We start from the raw sequence: 17235 nt of genomic DNA, 5'->3' as shown, positions 1-17235 counted from the left end.
CCCTCACAGATGTGATCCTTGATAATTTTTTCAAGGATTTTCCCCAAGACCGATGTGAGGCTTATGGGCCTATAGTTTCCTGGGTCCTCCTTTCTCCCTTTTCTTATAAATGGGGACCACATTAGCTAGTTTCCAATCTTCAGGCACCCAGCCTATGGACCATGATTGCTCGTGCAGCTTGGCCAAGGGCACAGCAATGACCCCCGCCAGCTCAGGGCATCAGGGCCTGCAGATTTAAAAACATCTAGCCTTTCCAAAAGATCCCTAACTACTAAAGGGTCTCCTCCTTTTCTTTGCTTCACAGGCATAGGAGCATCAGGAACAGGGATAGCATGCCTGCCACTGAATTTGGATATCCACTTTTCCTGTTCTCTAGGCTTGATAGGAAAAGGCCATCTGTATCCCACAGCTGGCCATTGATTTGACATAGGGGTGTCAATTATTTTAGAAAAGTAAACATATTAATGAGTTTATCTAGCCATGCCCAATCTTGTGATATTTCTGATGAGTACTGTGATTTTTTTTTGACTTTCCTTAAATCTCCTGTTCCCAAAGCAACGCATTAGAATGAAAGGTTTTATTTTCCTTAGGAAACTTTGAAAATATGAAAATCCCAAAACTTAGGACTGAAAACAGAACATTTTTATTATTTAAGTTAGGTTCCCTAGTTTGATTGCAGTTCCTAGGCGCCCTCCTCCTCCCCCCCCTGCTTTCTTGCTGACCTGCTGTGGTGCATCATGGGAACTCCTGGCTGCGCTGCCTCATGGTAGATATAGTCTGGCTGCAGAGCCCTGAAAGGAGACTAGGCATGTGAATCACCTGACCTGAAGTCCAGAGGAGGCACCACAATACCATGGTCAAGTACAAGATATTTAGGTTCCAGATAAAATCCTTTTGGGTGGGGGGAAGGATGGGTAATTTTTCTTGTTCTTTTTTTCTCAAGAAAAGCATAACTTTTCCCATGGAAAGGAGATTCTTTTCAGGAAGAACAAAGATCCAATTTTCCCTCCAGACAGTTTAAATGGAAAAATGTTGACCAGCCCTAATAACAAAGAACAAAGAAAGCTGAAACTAAAACTAAAGAGGGATCTGTGGGTACATGGAGAAGTGTGAGAGAAAAGGAGCAGTAGGCCTTAGCTTGGCTGGTTTGATGGTTTCAACCCTGTCCCAGATACTTTTGAAACATCAGCAGAGGAGGGAAAACAAATCCCCCAGTGTTGCCAACTCTCACTATTTAATGATGAGGCTTATGAACCGTGGAGGATTGTTTGTTTGTTTGTTTCCATGAATTGCTGACTAATTTCTACGAGCTTCCAAAGTTCTGCCCTTATCCAAGATAGTTCATTCCTCTTTCTAGGAGTGGGAAGCCAAGATGCCCTTGGCAAGGTGCCTACCATGTCCTTCCTTTTAATCAGGGCTGGCCAGAGACTGGAGCTTCAGTTCCTCAGAGAATTCCAAATTTGTTAACATTTATGTTAGTTCAGAAACCCAGACTCCCCAGTTGCCCACCCATTGAGCTGCCAAAGAGCTGGGTACATGAGCTGGCAGGAAATAAGTCAGGTTTGTGGTGGAAACCCTCCAGATTTCCATCAGATTCTTGTCAAAATTGACATGGCCCCATGAAACATTTCAATTTCAGGGAATCTGGATTTACCTATGAGAAAATTATGGCAAACATTTCTGACTGCTTCCTCTTTAACCTTCGTAGATGAAAGCAAGGCTGTCCCCATCAAAGATTACTGCTTTGGGAAAGATTGTGGCCCATTATGTAAAACCAGCATCAGAATGAACGCTGGAAAATATGGAGAAGCCAGGAAAGGTGGGATAGCAGGAAAGAATAGTGGAATAGCAGGAGGGATTAATTTCAAAGCAGAACAAAAAACTGTTTCAGAGATGTGTGGACAGAGATGTAGGCTAGCTGAGGAAGGTGAATGTAAGGTGCAAAGGAATAGAGAGGAGGTTTACAGGATAACAGACATAGTGCGCGCGCGCACACACACACACACACACACACACACACACACGGTGTGGGTAGGAGACTGTAAGGAAAATATGGAGGGCAAGTGAAGATTTGGAGATGGGGGCGGGGGGCTTGGTAGGAGAACATGAACAGGGTAGCCCCTTGGCCTGGCAGAGTACAGAGGTAGTTAAGCAGGACAGAATGGCGGTTCTCCTAACTCAGAGGACAGGAGAAAGTAAATGGTGTTCCTGCTGGTGAGTAAACAGGGAGGTTGCCATTTTGCCTACATGTTTAAGGTTGAATGATGACCCTGAGATGGCCGCACACACCCTGTGCTTGGACATCTCTCTCTGAAAAGTGAACAATATCAAAAAGCAGGACAAACACTAGAGGAATCCTTCAGTTTCTTAATTGTTTTTTTTTTTAAAGCCAATCTCACAATTCTTTGGGGATCTGACTCGGGATTTTTTAATACTAGAGGCTGACAGTATTGAAAAGTTCCTACAATTCTGCTCCAGAAATAAAAAATTTCTAAAGCTACATGAAAACTGAGGGACAGATTGTCTGGCTCCTTCCACTAATCATTTGCTATTTTAGAAGTTGAAAAGGGCATGTGTGTTGCCTCTATCTCCCTAGCTGAGGATTTTCCAGTATGTTCCTAGGGACATAGCTACTTCTATATAGTCCTTCCCATCATTGCAGCACTAACTGGAAACTGGTCTCTGTAGGGTTATTACCAGCTGGTAAAGATTAGTGCAACCCTCAGTCTATTCTGAGTTCATCTGAAACTGGTATAAGGTCACCTAGGAAATCTAGGAGCCATAACTGCCCTATACCTTTTTTAAATATAGTAATCCAAGTATTGCTTTCACATTATATACATACTAAACCAAACTATAAAATGTGACCCATAAACCTTACCCTGGAATTTAACCTTAAAGCCAACACTTGCCCTTTCAGTTGCAATGGTTTATATAGGACACATAGCTTGAGTTCAAGTCAAATGAAAGACCAACAGCCCAGTCTCCACCACCTTCTTCATTATGTCACATCCCATGGGGATTATTGCAGTTCATTTAAGCCATAGACTGAGAGTTTAAATGAGGATGGTTGTTGCTGTGAAACCTCAGACAATTTGTGATTGCTTTGCAGGCAGACTTTTCTCTGCCCTTTGACCATCTTGCGAGTCTGAAGCTCTTTAAATGCTGACATCAAGTCTGGGACTTGGTTATTTGACTTTCCGCCCCCTTGTGTGAGCTGGAACCTCGCTTTTCCTCCTTCTTGACTTCTGTTAAAGGAGTGCAATGCAAGATGGCTTTCCCTGTGTAGTCATTTCTTTACCTCTTGCAAATGCTGGGCATATGACTCATTCTCACTACCTGGCAGAGGTAGCCAGTGAACAGTCTCCATAAAGAAAGTGTTAGAGTGATGTTGCTGCTATGATGGTCCAGGAAATATTCTGGAGGCAAGGATTTTCATGGTGATGTCTTTTATTAGGTTAGCTGCATGGTCGGGATAGACTTAGACAAGCTTTCAAGTGTAATGCAAGTCTATTTCAACCATTCAGTTGATCCAATAAATGTATCACCCACAAAAATCCTTGCCTGTATATAAAGACAGCTCGTTTCACACCACCCAGGGGTCTGCAGCCAGCTGCCACAGCTCCACACATGGGGTCACTGATGAGGGATGGGGAGTAGTAGGGATGTACATGCTGATTTAGCTTACATCATATTCAGCAATCACTAGTGTAGCTCCTCAGCAGCCAGGACACGAGTTAAATTCATCTTCCCTCAAGAGAACCCAAGGGAGGGCAGCAGTATAAATCCTCTTTGGTTGTTTCCCATGGGAGCTTCTTTCCTCAGCCCACGGGGTGATGACACATTCCATTAGGTGTTAGGGTAGTCTTTATTAATAAAACTAATAGCTACATGTGAGTGATTGCTACTGGCCCAGTGCTGCACATGAGCTACCTTTGAGCATATAATGGCAGGCACATTTGTCTGCCCACAGTCAATGACTATGACTATGGGGTGGTTGGAGTAGGAAAGATGCTAAATATAAAATCAAACTCCATTCTCTTATTCAGCAGGGTTGTATTTTTAACTTTCTGCCTGTTGTCAAAACCAGCTCCCCCAGCTGAGTCAGAGACACGACAGAGATTTGCTCTCCCTTGAAGAAGTCATTCATTTATAGTTTCTATCAATCAAATCCTATGAGAATTTGCATTTGTTGATTATGAGTCCCTTTGTCCTTTTAGTCTTCCCTAGGCTTTCCTTTCTGTTATTCTCAGCCTCCAGCTGATGAGAGGTAGTAATTACATGGAGCACCATCGTGACTACTACTGTTTTCATTGTGGGTTGCTGTCAAATAATGAAATGTCTTGAGGTGCAGTTTTAATGTGAGCACCTGCAAAGTTACAGCAAGACTATGTGGGCATACTTTGTTCTGATCAAAGCTAGGGGTCTGATTCTCCACTCTGCTACACTGGGTAAAGTATGTAAAAACTTGTGTTTAATTGCATAGCGAATGGGAAATAAAGAAATTAAAATGTTACAAGGGCCTGGTCCTTCTGTTACTGCACCACTTTAACATCTGTGTAACTCTGGACTGGATTGTTCAGGGATTTCTGTGGAGTGTGAGGCCCATACTTTGCAAAATATGAACAGATTTCTACTGGTACAGTACATGAAGCACCATACAAATGCCCACATTCTGTATCTCTCAGGAGGGGTAGCCTGAGAGAAGAGAGGGCCTTCAGTTATCTTTGAATTTCCCATATCTTGCTTGCTTTAGGGGTGGATGTAGCTAAGAAGTGGCTAACATTTGGGGAGTGAAATCTGGAGTGCAGTCTTAAATGTTTCACAGCCCGCCAGAACTGGAAGTTGGTTATACCAGGGATATCAAACTCACCCCCTCCCCCAGACCGGATCCAGAGTACAGGATCTATGTCCACCAGGACCCTGAATTCTGTGATGGGCCCCTTTCACTTTAAGTCATCTCCCCAAATTCTCTTGCCCACTAGTAGCCTGGCAGGCCAGATGGAGTGGTCCCACAGGCCAGATCCAGCTAATGGGCTATATGCTTTGCATCCCAGGTCTATTCCACTTCAGGCGCTGGTTAGTGTAGCTGTTTTAGTAATGCACTGCTCCATAGATAATTAGCTCATGCTCTGAGGTACAGTGGTGCATGAATGTGACTATATCCCTTTTTGCCCAAGAGGTAGAATATATGAATACAGAAAGTCCACTTGGGACTATACAGTGTCCAGGAAGTGTAGCAGCACAAGAGACAGCCTGGGTGGGGGCAGCAAAGATTCCCAGTGCAACAGAAGAGCAGCTGGGCTAGGTACTAACTAGACCCTTGCAAGGGCGGTATTAAGATTGTTGTTACTGCTTTACTATTCATAGTTATATGACTTCCTGTATGTCTTCAAACCTCAAGACATTACAGAACATAGTTTTAAGGAGGTGCTCAGCCTGAGACCCAGCTGCAGGTAGTCAGCAGTTAAGAGTCTGCCTGACTAGAAGGCTGGCAGCACCTAAAACTGATGAGTGAGATGGGTGGAGCCACAAAGGCTAGGGACAGAAGTTACACAAAAATGGTTTAAATGAGCAGAAACTGGTTTAAACCTGTAACAGAACTTAAGTTCAGTGCACATAAAACAGTTTCAAAATAGCCAAAACTGATGTAAGATAAACTGGGTTGAATGTAATATCAGACTTAACTGATTTGGGTCAAACTGGTTTATGGAACTTCTGTCCCAGACCCCTTCCTAGTTTAAGTTAAATCGGAGTCCTCCAACATCCCAGCATGCTTTTCAGCCCTGGTGAGCTGTCTGCTCCAGAATGCAGGGCTGACCCTGCCCCTCTGCTTCCTAGCTGGAGCTCTGGAGCTGGCTGAGAAAGAGGTGGAGACTGCAGCTGAGGTCTGCCTAGCAGGGCCACAGCAGCATCTGCCAGGCATCCGCTCACCCCTCCACCCCCTGCTTACTGCTCAAGCACTGATCTCTCCCACAGCACAGATCCCAGCCAGCATCTGGTCACATTCATGCTACTCCCATGCTAGCTAATACTGAGAGGTGTCTATGTGTGTGTGTCTCCAGTTTCACTGGAGCAAGGCAGACAGAACGGTGTCTGCTTAGGGCTTTCTGGAATTAATCAGCAGGTCAGCTGGTAATGTCCCTTCATTCTTCCTTACAAAATGCCTTGCAAAAAGCTGTTCAAGAAGAGCTTGAACTAATGAGTGAGAGGCTTCTGTTTTCTTGGTGGGCTGATAAGCTTTGTGTTCTGATAAGCTCCCTGTTGGCTGTTGGCTTTCTTCAAAGCCCGCAATCTGTCTGTGTTCAACAGGGGACAGAGAGAGGTGTGAAAAATGACCTGGTTTTTAATGAATGTGACCTGTGAGTGCTGTCTGTTTGCTGCAGACAGGATGAAGAAGCAGGGAGAGGGAGATTAAAAAGCTCAGTATCATCAACAGATGCATGCAGTCCACACAAGTAGTCCTCCCCCCTGCCAGCCCCTGCCTGTGCCTCAGAGTGCTAACCAGGGACCGGATGCTGGGGTCTGGCAACACTCCCTGCCTCTTGAGCAGTGAGCAGGGGAAAAGCCTGGTGAGGGCTGCTTCCCCCTCTCCATTCCCCTCCCCCTCCCCCTAATGCTAGTGCCTTGCTGGGGCCTGGCTATGACCCCCCCAGCACTATGGAAGGGAAGGGAGGGCTAACTCTAATGCCCTCCAGCTTTTAGCCTGAGCTACTGCAGGCATGTGTCTGCATTTCCTGATTCAAAGGTGAATGTCTATCCACTTGCAAATCAGTTCAATCTCTGCAGGTTAGAACTAACCTCCAAAACTGAATCAGGCTCAGGCTTTTTGAATGTCTGTCCCTAGCCAAAGAAGCTTAAAATCTCCAGAAGCAGAGTGCAAAGGGGAGAGTGGCAAGGCTGTAGTGTTGAGGATGAAGTGTAGGGCCTGGGTTGCTTTCTCACTGTCTGACAAGACCATGGGTTTTTGTTGATCTGTCTGCTTATCTGTTGTTTTGCATACATGTTTGCTTTATTATTTTTCTTATTTTTGTGGGGATAAGTTTGCCCCAGGGAAAATTAATTGGCCGGAAACTGGGAACACATTGCTGACTCACATTGAGAAGAAAGCTGAGTAACTGCTTTCCACAGTAGCTCTTCCATACGCTGCTCAGGCTTCTGAGGGTAGGCTAACTAGCACTGCTCCTCAGCACAACTAATTAGTATAGTCATGTGTATTTGGTGTTGTGCTTGGGTAAATTAGCCCTTGGCTATCTCCCAAACCAAAAGTAATATAGCTGTGCTTATGTGGCCTCAGGCAGTATTGTATTGAGTCCTCTCAACAGACACAGGGAGGGCTCACCCGGCACTTATGTAAGGGGTTCAGTTTTTCAAATTTGGGATAAACATCCTGATTCTAGGATTTCTTGGTGATTCAGGGAAGTCTCAGAAAATTTGGGATAGTTGATTGCTTTTAAATCCCTAGATTGCATTAAAAGACCCCAGAAATTGCTTATCGTTAAAGCTGTTTCCCTGTGGATGCCGGATGGACTTTTCCACAGGTCAGAATTGCTGTAAAGCTGAGTACTGTGTGTCTATGCTACACCATGGCTTCCAGGGTTGATCCCAGGCAGGGCATCTAGATCACTCTAGATATACCCTGTTCAGAGTTCTCCCTTAAAAGCAGCAGAGCTCAGCTGAGGCCTCTGGAACTGTCATTGGCCTAGTCTGGAAATTTTGCAGTGGAGAGCTGTGGCTCAGCAAACATGGGTTCATGACTGATTTTTGTGTATATTCCCTTGTGTTTTAGGATGTACTTTATTAGTCAAACAAACAGCTGCATGTGAGTGATTGCTACCTTTGAGCACATAATGGCAGCTACATTTGACAGTCTAAAAGTAGATATTCTTTCCCTACTGCCAAAATTCCAGACCTGTAGAGATGTCTCCAGGCATGGCATCACACTGGCATGTGAGGTTGGGCTGCTGTGTAGGGTCATTCTGCAGCTGGATCCAGTGTGTGGGGCAGGGCTGAAGTGTGACCTCCACACACCAGTCCTGTGCTGGATCAGGCCTGCAGACTGACCCCATGCAGGACAGTCCGCTAATTGATCAGCCCTGCACTACTTATCCAGCTGGTGGGTTTCACTATTCATTTATGCTTATTGTATATCACCAATATAACTCCATTAATTGGGTGTTAATAGGTGTTACATGTGCCCCTTCAGTCAGAATCTGTAATTTAATATGGGGGAATGTAGTTCTTGAAACAGATGACATTTGTGGGTATTCATCAGTTGAACTGCAGTGGCTCAGCGTAGGAAAATACATCTTTTTCATATTTATCTGGGTCATTCACTTATGACAGGCAACCAGTTCTTGTTTACATATCTTCAGAGTTGGTTTGGACCTGGAAATCCTGGTCCAAAGATGCTTGGAGGAAAGAGAAAATTAAACTTTTACATTTAAACTTTTTTGCTAGAACTCCATGCTGCATAGATGTTTACAGGAATGGGCACTCCTCTTCTGCTTCCCTTGCAAATACCTTCAGAAAGTTCAATTTCTGGGGAGCAAAAATATGATACCTTTAGACCAGGGGCAGGCAAAGTCCAGCCTGTGGGCTGGATCTGGCCAGCAGTGGACTCCAGTTTCGAGCAGCCCTTGCCACCATGGCTGGGCTCAGTTTCCATGAAGACCCCAGCAGCAGCTCCACTCTGATAGTGTGAGGCCAGGGTTTCCATACAGACCAGCCCCAGCAGTGCTGGCAGGGTGTGTGGCAGGGCGCAGAGTTGCTCCAGAGCCTGGCTGGGATCTTGTGATGCTAACACCGTGGTCTAGAGCCAGGGCAGAGCCATGATCTGCAGCCTGCATGCTATGGGCAGGGGTGTGCGGGCAGTGGATCATGGCTCTGCCCTGGCTCTGGACTATGCTGTCAGCGCTGCAAGGAGCCAGGGCAGAGACATGATCTGATGCCTGCACATCCCTGCCCAGGGTGTGCAAGCTGCAGACCATGGCTCTGCCCTGGATCTGGACCATGCTGCCACTGCCTTAAGAGCACAGTTGGGCTCTGGAGCAGCTCTGTGCCCTGCCATGTGCCCTGCCAGTGCTGCTGGGGCTGGTCTGCATGGAAACCCCAGCCTCCCAGTATCACAGTGCAACTACTATTGGGGTTTCCATGGAAACTGGCCCCAGCCACATGGGCAGGGGCTGCTGGAAAATGAAGTCTGGCCACCAGCCAGATCCACCATTTTGCCCGCCCCTGCTTTAGACTCTAATCCTGAGCCCTGTTCCCAGTCTAAGTAGCCAGGAAAGCAGAGAGGACACCCTGCAGTGGTGAGAAGCTTCCATGAGATGTGTTGGATCACCCTCCCCCTCTTGGTGGGAACATGACAGAACTGGCTCTGCAGTGGATCCTACTCTGACACCGACTGTCCTTTGGGTGTCTCCACATGATCATGCAGAGGGCATTGTCATCAACCAGTCCATCTCCACATTCAGTCTTCCATCTGGGTAATGCACCTCTTCTCTTGCTTTGGTGATTCTTCAGAGCTATGAAATGGGAACTAGGTTTGCTTCTTACAGTGAGAATCTGACACATCATTAAACAATTGTACTTGTTTTATGAGATGAATAATAACTTGTAGGCATGGAATAGATGGCTGAGTCTTGTATTTGAGGCATCACGTGATTTGTGCAATGTCTCATACCAATCTAAATCTTTGAAGTTTGGCCTTGGAAACCTCCAGTTTGTACTCTAGGTTTGGCTTCATACTGAAAATGCCTGTGGTTCAAAGAAGTTATAAAACATCAAACACTTAGAGGTAATTAGGATTAGGAGCTTGTTCTCTGTTAGTCTGTGACAGCAGACAATCGGATAAAGATTTACTTACAAAATTTCCTTGAAAGTACATCTAAATCTGTCAGTGTTAAGTTTGGTTATTTTTTAAACAGGAACACGCTCCCTTTTGAATTTTACAAAGGCACTCTTCCAGCTCTAAACTGACCCATTGCTTAGGGCAGAATTTTAGTGAGAGCTGGCAATTCAGACGTAATAAATAAATGCAGGCAGTATCAGTGTATAGGGGTCATAGACTATGTAACACTTGAATGAAGCAAGAGTTTGCAAATGACTTGTAATTTCCTTCATCGTGTATTGTATTAGAAGATGGATAGAGAACTAAGTTCACCATCTGGTTTAGATCATTGTATTTTGGCTAGGCTTCTTCTTGTATTTTTCCCTTTCCATATAAGAAGTTTACAAAGATCCATATTATTATTGTTAAGAGGAACAGATACTGGGAAAACCAAAACAGGATAAAGTGAGCTGGGTAGCTGTAAGTGGGTTTACTTTACCACCTTACCTCAGAGATGGGTAAGGGCATGAGTACCACCTTAGTTCTCTAGTCGTCAGCAGAGACTCATTAACTTTTCCACGGGCCTGACAAGATGGGTCTTAGAAAATGATAGGACAGATGAGATGGACTGTCTTTTTAGCTGATCTGAACTTGCTTAACCTATTCTTCACAAAGCTCTTGAGCCTGTAGTCTTTAGGTGGTCCTAACCTCTGTAGAAACACCCATATTCTCTTCCCCATTCTGTCTAAAGATCTTGAGGTAAGAACCTGCATGATATAATTTCCAGTAGTATGATTTTTGGGTTGTGCAAGTTGGTTTTCAAATAATGGTAGTGATGGTCCAGAAATTATGCGAGGGGCAAGGATCTCTTAAGGTGATGATATCTTTTGTTGGACCAGCTACATAGCTGGGATAGTTAAACAAGCGTTCAAATGTAAGACATTAAAATTCAATATATTTCCAAAACAGTAAAACCAGAAGAGGGTATTTGTTTGTCTGAAAACAGGGTCATGCTTCTGTACTAATCCTCAAAAAATCTCTGAATGGGATCCTAGGGGAATATCTAAATGCTTAACAAACAAATAAAGAAATTGGGATGTAGATCATTCTGCTCTTTAAATAATCAAAGAATATGATATCAAGGCCTTGTCTGCTGTGGAAACATCTTCAATATAAGATAGGACATGAAGTTAAATCAGTAACACATGCCCAAATCCTCACATGAATTCACATTCATATATTTGCATGTTCTGTTATAAGAAGGCATTATTGTTTAGCTCTTTCCTCTTGGCAGTCAGTTTAAGTTAGGTAAAAAAAAGTCTCTGTTACAATAGAATAAAAGTGTGTAGTGAAAGTGTCCTATGGTATGAGCACAGGAGCTAATTATTGTGAGGTTAAAAAGGGGTGGAGTTTTACTGCACTTCAGCTGCCCTGTGGTAATTGCCAGTGAAAAGGAGTAAACTACTATGATTTACCTTCCATCTACTGTGGGGTAAGAGCATGCCACAGACACACAGAGGGTTACTGAAGAGCAGCTGATGGGTGGTAAATCCCTTCCCTGCTTGTACCACAAAGCAACCATTTCACAGCATGCTTGCCCTATTTAGACAAGGCCTTCGAGGAACACAGACCTTGGATTGAATTTATGAAAGAAATTTGAGCCCCAGATGATGGGCCCCTTGCCTTCAAATAGATGGAAGAGGCCAGAGCTTCTTCTGGTATAAATAGACATTTTTATTGCAGTATAATGATGTAAATTTATGCCAATTTGGTTCATGGTTTCAAAGTAATCTGTCAGATACCTCTTCAGAATGAGGATTGAGAGGAAGACCTCTGATTGATTTCCTGGACATTACAGACATTTAACTTAATAGGCTTAATTTTATTGGCAGCTGCTGAGTGGTGAATGAACATATATGATCTGGTTGAATAAGAAAAGGTTATACAGGAATTAACCAATTAGAAAATAGCTTTGCCATAATCCTGTTATCAGTCCATAATAAGGAAATGGGGGAATACATACAATCATCATTAATTATTTTTACAAGTTAGTGAAGATTGATATGACATTGTGAAGGTGAAAATGAAAGTTCATGCATTTTAATTGACAGGGGGCTGGCTCCTTATGTGACATAAAAGTGGAGTTTCTCTGCTGACTCTCTCAAATGTTACCTTTTGCACCAGCTGAGATTTTGCATGTACTGTTGTTAGAGATTTGACCTTTTTTTCTAACTATTCTTTGAATAGACCTGCAATTTTCTCTCCTTGTCTTTAATATCCTAAATGACCTCTGCAGATATAACAGTATAGTTAGGTATGGATTTGGGCCTAATCTTCTGTGCTGGACAAAGGTCAGATTTAAAAATAAAAACAAAAATCATCCCTCCCCTACAAATCTCCTGGAGAAGCAAGGAGGATGTTGGGTCCTGAGTAGTTTTCAAAATCTGTCCCTTGGTCACTTCACAGGGTCAGGCTCTTTCTCATTAAGACAGATATGTCAACTGTTTGGTTACTGTGACCCCGATAAAATGTTTGTATTCGATGTTCTATATAGAATGAAGCTTTAAAAGGTTGCAGCCTGGCTGGAAGTTTGTCCAAACACGAATTAAGAGCAGCATTAAAATCTTGTCCAAGGACAAAAACACCCTGTGAGAAAGAGCCAGTATCATGCAATACCAGAGAGAGAAAATTCAGATCAGATGTAGGGGGAACGTATGTGCTTTCTTGCTTAATTCTTTGGCCAAACATGTCACCAGTGGTGGCTACATTTATCACGCACTATATCTTCCTTTCTATAAGGGCAGATTTTTGTGTAGGAGCAGACCAGTATATCAGGTTTATATGTACTAGATGTAGACAAACAAATGTTCAAGCCAACTTTGAACAAACTTTCTTTTTTGAATCCTTCCTTGCAAATGAGCATAATTTAATTTGCTCTCTTGATCCCTCCCCTTCTTCTTCTTCTTTTTTTTTTAAAGATAACTAAGAATTCTCCCTGCCTCAGCTGGTGCAGGCTAACCCTTCATATTCCACAACTATATCTTTTCATGTCTTCTGAGGCTTGATTTTTTTTTTTTTTCTAGGAGGTACAGGGTTTGCCATTTGTGCCCTCTTGCACTTATAGGAGAAGCTGCACCCAAATGAGCCTTCCCTGCCAGGGAGGGCTAGCTTTAAAATCTGTCTACAGGCTGTCCAGGAGATGGATGAATCGGGGCATTTCCCAGCTGCTCTGCACCTGCTTCTTGCTGGAGACCGCTGTACAAATTGTGAGCACTTTCAAGCACAGGAAGGGTTGCAGCAGGCAATTTGTGCTGCTCTGCTGCATTCCCAGGAGAGTTTCCGCTCCAGTGGGTTCTGCCAAGAGAAGCTAGTAGAATCCAGAGAGCAAAAAAGGACTTGCCATGTATTAAGTCTATGGGCTAAATCCTCATCCGGGGGTTATCCCACTTGGAGCAGGTCCCGTGGCTGCATGGGTGCACCTACTTCAGTGCTTCCAGAGAGGCTAGTGCTGGCATCATAGTTCTTCTGTTCTGGGGGTGGTGCAAGATCTATCACTGTGCTTGGTGCTGGCATGGGTGGGGTGGGAGTCTCTTATCCCTTGTACCTCTCTTACATATAGGGTTCAGGAGCATTTGATCCCAACAGAGCATTGTGTGCCCATACTGAGAAATAGCTGCCATGTTATTGTGTATGGAAAAATAAGTGCAACTGCACTAGACATCTCATTCTTGCCATGTAGTTTGTAATGACTCCAGCATAACAAGTGCAAGAAGGCTGACACTGGGGGCAAGGCACAGGGGTGTCTAATCCCCAGCTTCGATATAGGCTATCTGGGGACAAATCTGTCTTGTCTACTTGGGGCCTGACTCCCATTGACTTTGATGAAGTTGTCTCAGGATTCAAGGTCCATCTGGTCATCTTCTATTAACTTCAGTGCACTTTGAAGCCAGCCCTTGCTTCTCTTCAGGAGAGGAGTAATTATATATTTCATATGCACAGCACATATGACAAGGTAGCTCTGGCCCTAACTGGAGCAATAAGCATCATCTCTGTCTTGGCACCTGTAGCTGTCACCACCAGGAAATTCTGCTCTTGGCAGTTCTCGGTCCTGAGCAAATGGGGATGCCTCTGCCCAGTTTCTCGCTTGTTGCTAGTGGTTGCTTCTTGCTTGTGGTGTCCCTTGTCGTCACTGCTCTCCAGAGTCTTTGAGAAAGCAGTACTGTGATACCATCATGCCCCTTCTCCATTTCATGTAGCATGTTTCCCAATCAACAGCTGGCAAAGATCTTGTCCAGAAATGTCAGCGTAATTCAGTGGCAGCAAATGAGATGCAGCTGGTCATGACAGCCATGTGACATGACTTTTCACAACATTTGCTTGTTTGTATATTACCTCTGCCCTTTCTCTTGTTATGATCCCTCACTGTTTAACCAACACAAGTCTGGGGTCCAGCTGGGCAATTGCATAAATAGCTTGCTCATAAAACAATGCCAAGCTGTGTTTGACTCAACCAAGTGTATGTGGAGGGGCTGAGAGCTTTGCTTTTCCAGAGACCATGTACTCAGTGACTTTTGCTCCAGAAAACAGCCAGAGCGAAAAGGGTGCTCTTGCCTTGGGTTTCTGAGTGGTTTAATGAAGTACAGAAAAATCTGGGATGCTGCAGAAAAATGCAGTCTGCTTGTGAAGCTATTGGAACTGGGGGGGGGGGAAATATATATTTTCCTTCCTCTAGAACAGGGGTGTCCAATTCATTTGGCCCTATGGGCTGATCCAGACTGCAGGTCTTCTTGCAGACTGATTGGCCCTCCCCTAGTTGCAGGGTAGTGGCTTGTCAGCACACCTGCTGGAGCCATTGTGTCGACATGGCTTCAGAACGCAGGGGGGTCAAAGCTGCTGTCACTTCCCCCTACCAGCCCATTTTCCCTGTTGCTGGATATAGTTGCCAATAGTGAACAAAGACTCTAAATTTAGTCCTGGCTGGGGGGTAGGGAGGCAAGCAGTGGCTGTGGCTTTCATCCCTTGGGGCCCTTGTACACATGACACCATTACCATGTACAATAACAAAAATGTCACTTTGTGTGGCTTAATGGTGTCATGCTGTACACATGCAGAAGTTTTGGGGGTTTTAAATGAGTTTTCATTTAAATGAGGTTGTATCCTAGTGTAGTTTAGTTTGTAACATTGCAAATTACAATGATACAGCTGTCAGCTCGCCTCCCAGCTGCAGGCAGACAGGCTTCACAGAACGAAAGGATCAGGCTGCTTGCTGCTTCTGAAGTCAGAAGTGGTGAGGGACCTGATCTTTTTTTTTTTTTTGGTCTTTTTGGTGGAGCCTGCCTGCCTCTTCTGCAGCCAGGGGCTGAGCTGCCAGCAGGCCAAGCAGCCCCTGAGCTGTGGGGAACCTTTGCCCTTCCCTCTGAGGCAGTGGCACCCCCTGGTGCTACCCAGGCAGGCTGCCAGTGGGCTGGGTTCTGCCCCTGCTCAGGGTCAGGGAAGAGTTGGATCGGGCCAGGTGCTGCCTTCAAGCTGAGGCAGAACCTAGCACTCTGCCTGGGCAGCCCTGGGGGGCACTGCCACTGAGGAGAGAAGGATTGAGGCCCCCCACAGCTCAGGGGCTGCTCAGCCTGCTGGCAGCTTGCCCCCCTGGCCACAGGCAGACTCCTCCAGGAAAAAAAAAAAAGGTTGGCCCCTCGGCATAACAGGGATGAAAAATAAAACCCTTAAATTGAAACAGTGGGTTTTAATTAAAAAACCACTGTTTCAATTCAGGGGGCATAGAATGCAACCCTAAGGATTAAACCCCCCTCACATGTACGAACGCCCTTGGGTTCCAGAGCTGTGCCAATGCAGTGGCTTTGGCAGACATGCCAACAAGCCTCATGGGCCACAATTTAACCTCTCATGGACCATGGGCTGCAAGACAGTCCTGTTGTATAACACCTTGTTTTTTTTATAGAAATTCAACTCCTACCAAAAAAAAAAAACTAAAATCCAGAATATTTTGGCTATTCCCCTTCAAATTGAAATGCTTTGATTTTCAGGCACTCTGTTTCTTGACCTTTTCCCCCTCAAAATACCCCAGGAAAGCAAAACAGTCTGGGGGAAAATTTCCTTCTTTCTTTCAAATAATGTTTTGATGTGCAATTCTCTCCTTGCCTTGTTTAGGTTATGGAAGTGCCTGGAGTCTGTAACCCAGGCTCAGTCCCCCTCTCTGCAGGTCACAGGGAGGAGCCCCTGCTCGCTGGATTTCTGAGCATAGAGAAATATTCTTGATGAACTCAGAACAGCTCAGTCCACGGTCCTACGTGGAACCTGCAGGTAAGTGCCATTCTCCAGTCTGCATTGTGCTAAGGGGGAAAAGATAGTCTTTATCTCATAGAATCATAGATGGGGGTTGGAGGTCACCTAGTCCAACCCTCTGTTCAAAGCAGGATCATCCCCTAGTGTTCAAACTAGATCACTCCAGCCAAGGCTTTGTTGAGCTGGACCTTAAAATCTCAATGGTGTAACCCCAGTGTCCCCAAAATGAGTGTCCCCCCTCACCAATAGAAGGTGAAAGCCAGCAGGGCACACGTGCTGGGGTGGAAACTGCAGTCACTTGCAGTTCCTTTCCACCTATCGTGTCTCAATAGAGGAGGAACAGAAAGCAATGTCTTAGCCAAGTACAAAATTTAACATAGTTGTGTATATATATGAAGGTAGTGAACTAAAGTGAGTATTTACAGGTTACAAATACATACAACTATAACTATACCCACACCCAAATACAAACAGGTAAGCATAATGGTGCCAAAGGATATGAACAGGTAAATACAACAATATCGTGCATGGATGACCTCTCCCTGACTCAAGAAGTCTGTGGGCCAACAAGAGGTAAAGCACTGCTTGACCTGGTACTAGCAACTGGGGATGACCTAATCGGCGACCTAGTGATCGATGGGAAGCTGGGTGACAGCAACCACGAGCTGATCACTTTCACCATCTGCCATTAAGCCGGCAAGTCAGTCAGCAACACTGAAGTCCTTGACTTCAGGAAAGCCGACTTTGACAAGCTCAGGAGGCTTGTCAGTGAGGTCCTAAGGGACCACGACCCCAGGGGGAGGGGAGTTCAGGACGAGTGGTTGCTGCTCAAGGGAGGGATCCTCAGTACACAAGCTAATTCTATTCCATCTTGAAGGAAAGGCAGCAAGAGGGCACAGCACCCCCCTGGCTCTCCAGGGATCTAGCAGACCTCCTAAGGCTGAAAAGAAAGGCCTACAGAAGATGAAGGATAGGATTCACCTCCAAGGAGGAATATTCTGCACTGGTCTGGTCCTGCAGGGAGCAAACCAGGAAAGCCAAGGCTGCAACTGAACTCCAACTAGCTTCGAGTATCAAGGACAATAAAAAGTCCTTTTTCAGAT

Source organism: Crocodylus porosus, unplaced genomic scaffold (assembly GCF_001723895.1).
Source record: "Crocodylus porosus isolate Cpor-Errol unplaced genomic scaffold, CroPor_comp1, whole genome shotgun sequence".
Classification (NCBI taxonomy): Eukaryota; Metazoa; Chordata; order Crocodylia; family Crocodylidae; genus Crocodylus; species Crocodylus porosus.
This window is presented reverse-complemented; position numbering follows the sequence as displayed.